The 5,000-nt window shown below is 41.6% G+C and overlaps 1 protein-coding gene across 5 annotated transcripts in view; it reads left to right on the top strand.

The window, feature by feature from the left end:
* The window catches only part of LOC122260872 (ATP-sensitive inward rectifier potassium channel 12), a 185,151-nt gene that overhangs the window by 179,720 nt on the left and 431 nt on the right, over positions 1–5,000 (top strand). For 3 of the 5 annotated variants that reach the window (XM_086531333.1, XM_086531331.1, XM_086531324.1), the window contains exon 10: positions 511–5,000. This exon is cut by the window's right edge and continues 431 nt beyond it. The gene's annotated coding sequence lies outside the window, so the exon portion shown is untranslated. The remainder of the gene's footprint in view (positions 1–510) is intronic. The other 2 variants (XM_086531342.1, XM_086531337.1) reach the window with 1 other exon arrangement.

The raw sequence follows: 5,000 nt of genomic DNA, 5'->3' as shown, positions 1-5,000 counted from the left end.
CAAAGACTGGCAGTATGCGAATTTCTTCACATTTCGTAATATCATTGTGCCCGAAGCTCTTGTTGGCTACCATATCTTCATCATCACGACTTTACGCTCTGTAACATTGATATTGTGTTATAAAATTGGAGCTTGAAGGATTTTAGGGGGGTTAAAGCCCACAAGTCCCCCTCAGTACCGTCATTACGAATGTTAAAGCAGTCGAAGATCTAGTTTCAACGGAAACATTTATTTTACATAAAGTATTGTCGAAAAAAACATGTTCGCTTGTAATGTTACAGGGAACTTATATATTCAGTGAAAATATAATTCATGCGATTTGACCATTGCTGGATAAGTCTATGTATATGTCTAAATGATAGTTGTTGATCCTAAATTAGAAAATCATAACTTGTCGTTAAACAATCAGTCATTAACGATAAACTGTAACTTGCTAACGCGTGTTTAGCGAGGTGAAAGGTATGCTCAGCTGAATTTATAAGTGTTACTACTAATGCGTCTGTTTTCCAGATGGCCCCGGGTGCCATGGGGTGCCCATGTCCGTGCCTTACTGGGATGGAGAGCTCCCTCCGCGCGCGGGGGTGTCGCGTCTCGGCCCATCCATGCCCGTGCAGAGGTGAGCGCCGCGCCGTCGCCAGCTGCGCTCTGTCCCATACCACGCAGACTTGTCCCCCGAAACTTGCTGTCTCCACGACCTGCGCCGCCAGACAGGCCCTTCCCAAGCAGGCCCAGCACGGCCGGCCGCTCGGGCTGGCCGCCGGCCCTGTCCTCCCGAGCTCCCACCTCCTCGATCACCTCGGACTGAAACCTCCACGCGTGGAAATCATGCCGTCGCCGACCATTCAGGCTTCCAGGTCATCCCTCTCGCTGTCTTCCAGGTCACCCGTGGACTCAGGACACCAGCAAGACCTCAGCAGGAAAAGGTCTGCCTTGCCTTGGCCACGCAAAGGCCAGTCCTGGTCCCTCCCGAAGGCACCGAAGAGGCTAGGACGATTCTCAAGTCGACGGAACCGATCCATGAACTGTCCGCCTCCGTCTAGTGCATCCACCCTCCACCCCCCCACTCGTGCCTCCCTCCACCCTCCCTCCCGCTCCTCCAGCCTTCGGCCGCCCGCTCGTCCCTCGATGAGTCACCCTCACGCCCAAATCTCGACCCTCCACCCTCTCATACGGGCGTCCTCCCTTCATCCTTACAGCCGCACCTCCAGTAGCCATCCAGACTTTCGCGAGTTTTACTTCTGAGAGTGAATGTACACATCACATCAAGGCGTGACGTTGAACTGATGAATTCGCGCGCCCACTTTCCTGCAGGTGAATGTTGCTCTACATGTGTCTTATACGCAGATGGTTGTGATTAGTGATGAATTTCCGAGCGATATTTCCTCTCATGATTTTTTTTCCTTTTTTATCGCCCCAAATGGTCTGTCATTTGGATTACAAATGCTCAACTTGAACATGCTGTACATCACTGGATGAGCATGAACATAGCTCAGCGATGTGCATGGTGGCAATAAAACAGTGTGATGCAAGAAAGATGGCCATTATATCGAGGTTCAGGACTAACGAGGCCAACAAGTGCGTACAGGGTGTCCATTATGGTACAGGGATCCAAGATCAAAACCCAGTTTTAACAAAAATGTTTACTTCTAAAATGGTTGTTTTCTCTTTCCCTCATTCTCTCTCTCTTTCTCTTTCTTTTTATTTTTATTTTTCTCTTGGTCTCTCTCTCTTTCTCTTTCTATTTTCTTTCTCTTTCTCTTTCTCATTCTCTTTCTCTTTCTCTTTCTCTTTCTCTTTCTCTTTCTCTTTCTCTTTCTCTTTCTCTTTCTCTTTCTCTTCCTCTTTCTCTTTCTCTTTCTCACTCTCTTTCCCTTTCTCTTTCTCTCTCTCTCTATCTATCTATCTATCTATCTATATCTATCTATCTATCAATTTCTCTTTCTCTCTTCATTTCTCTCTTTCTCTTACTCTCCAAAAGACACTCCGCACACCTTTGATCCACCCAGATATCCCCTTTCTTGAATATGTCCACAAGCAGTGCTTAGACAGCGAAGTCAGGCAGTTCTGAGGAACATTAATCAGAAACGATGGTAGTCTTCGAACGTGCTTTTCAAGTGTGTTGACAATGCACAGGAATGGACGTCTCACTGCTCCGGAAATATGTATACATATATATGAATATATACATGGCTCCAAGACAGACTTATGTAAAGTGGTTGTTATATTAGGAAATAAGTAGATGGTGCTATTTATTCTACTTTTTTTGAGTTAGAAAATACCTGTACAGTATTTCACAGTAGTTTTAAGTCACGTAAACTAAGGGGTGACTTAGAAATAAGTTAACCTGTTTGTGATATAGAAAGACGACTTGTACCCAGTGCCCAAGCATCCCCTATCCGGGCTCGGTACTGAGGAATTATCCGGACCCCCCCCCCCTCCGCTGTCAGAATATTAGTCTAGTCAATCATAAACGAATTGTTCTTCTACCTTTCAGACCTTTGCGTTAGGACCTTCGGTTTGACTTTATTTCGTCCTCTTTTAAGTATTTCTTTGATGAGAAAATCATCATAAGACAATGCTCATTAGATGGCACACGATAGAATGTATGTGTTTTTTCCGATCTGTTATGGTCCCACTCTGCCATCCCTCCAAAATTTTGGATCTGGGGAAAGCAGTACCCCCTCTCCCATGCTTGGGCCCTGCTTGTACCGGTTAGTTCGTGATACTGTTTTTCTTTCCCTTTGTTTTCTTCATGAACTGGACATGACCTCGTACAGAAACACAGAAGGGGACCTCCGTGGGATGGAAATCCAGGCTGGGATCTTAATTATTCTTTGTCTCCCAAAATATGTGTAAACGGTTTTGCGAATATATGTGTTCACACACACATACACACACACACATATGATTTATATATATATATATTTATATATATATATATATATATATATATATATATATATTATATGTGTTTGTGTATGTGTTTGTGTTTGTGTTTGCGTGTGCTTGCTTGTGTGTGTGTTTGTGTATGTGTGTGTTTGTGTGTTTGTATGTATGTGTGACTAGAAGATATTAGAAGATAATGCATAAAAGAATTGGTTTTATCTAACCTTTGTTGACTTGTAACCAAGCATCTTTTTGAAGAAAAAATAACTTGTAATCCCCCAAAAAAAACATCTGAACTACTTAAAATATTGATGCGAGAATGATTCTGATCCCACTCATGACTGTTCCCTCCGCCTGAACATACCACAATACAGATTACGGAATACCCGTCCTCTTCCCACACAGACTCAGTGACTTAGGAGACTCTTGAAAGCGCCCGTCACGATAACATTTTTTTACACTAATGTCCCCTCCAGGTAATGAAAATGGCGCCCCTTTCTTTCCCCGATGTCTCCGACAGCCAATGATACCTTTTCTTATCTACGAAGACCTGTAAACCCTCTTTGTTGAATAAGCACCACCTCTCTCTGCCTTCGTCACCCCTCCTGCTGTAGAGTCGCTGGTCTTGCCTGGGCATTTGTCGCGCTCACTCACGCACCCAGCCACGTCTAGGACTGTAGTTCCCACATTCCAAGTCTCATTTGATTCTAGAAAACTTGGTTGGGTTTATTTGAATACCATATGACTGTTTTGTTTGTTTGTTGTTGTTTTTTTGTTTGTTTGTTTTAAAATGTCAACTTGAACCTCGTCTCTCTCATTTGTTTAACACTTTTTTCTCTCTACTTTCTTTCTCTAAGGCGTGCTTTTTGGACGAGTTGAAGTTGAAATTTGTGTATTAATCTCTTCTCCCCCTTTGTGAAGATATTGTTAATGTTGTTGAGAAGGTTGATGTCTCTTTTGTTGTAGTTAATTTGTGTTTTGTTTTCTGATGTATTGTGTCTTTACCGGTTATTCTGATACGTTGCAAACATACCGTTCACAGCTCCAGGTTGGCACTGCTTGTAGGCGATTGCTTATGACAAGACAGACCTCTTATACTGCATGTGATTTCTTTATGAGGGCAAGACTTTACGTGAACAGAAGGTGTAATTAGTCTCTCAAAATGAGGTCAAAGACCGTTGTTTTTTTTAGATTTCAATGCTCAAAGAATCTACTACGGTTATTTCCAATCCAATTCAGACTAGTGAAGTTCTTGTGTAAGAAATTTATTGTTCGCTGAAGTTGAATAAAGTACAAAAACTATGTCGTGGTTTACCTGAATTTCATACAGCGAGAAAGTACATATTTTTATTATAAAATGATATGATTTTTTTTCAGTATGAAGTGATTCTTTCGGTAAAAATTGTCTATGAATCTAGAATATGCTATCTTAGCTTGATCTACGAGTAAATAGAGCTTCATTGCAGCAACGATACATTTCAAATCCGTGAACAAAAAATAAAAAATAAAAAATAAAAATAAAAAAAACACAGCTCTCGAAGGTCTTGTCTTAGTAGAGAAATGTAGAATTTAAAACGCCGGGAAATAATCAAGGAGTACTCTGTTGACAATGAAACCAAGTGCCGACCACGCTGTAAGAGATTAAAACCCCTTCGTCTCCCGGCTCCTCTCACTTATAGGTACCATTCGTACATGCCTCGAACCCCAAATCCATCTCCTTGATCCGTCCTGCTGACTGCATACTCTCCAAAGGTTGTAGCTGGCAGTATTGTTGATACTACACTCAAGGTTATAATCCACAGTGCAAGCAATGAATTAACATAATAATGATGATATAGCTCTTTGTGTAGTCTACATTAGATTAGTGTATATTACTGTATGCCTAAGAATGCGATTTGGGAGTGAATAACTTCTGAATCATTACTATCTCTCTCTCTCTCCCTCTCTCTCTCTCTCTCTCTATCTCTCTATCTATCTATCTATCTATCTCTATCTATTTATCTATCTATCTATCTCTATCTATCTATCTATCTATCTATCTATCTATCTATCTATCTATCTATCTATCTATCTATCTATCTATCTATCTATCTATCTATCTATCTATCTATCTA

The sequence above is a fragment of the Penaeus japonicus genome, unplaced genomic scaffold (genome assembly GCF_977035675.1).
Source record: "Penaeus japonicus unplaced genomic scaffold, GWHDUDI00000001_assembly GWHDUDI00000003, whole genome shotgun sequence".
NCBI classification, from domain to species: Eukaryota; Metazoa; Arthropoda; class Malacostraca; order Decapoda; family Penaeidae; genus Penaeus; species Penaeus japonicus.
This window is presented reverse-complemented; position numbering and strand designations above follow the sequence as displayed.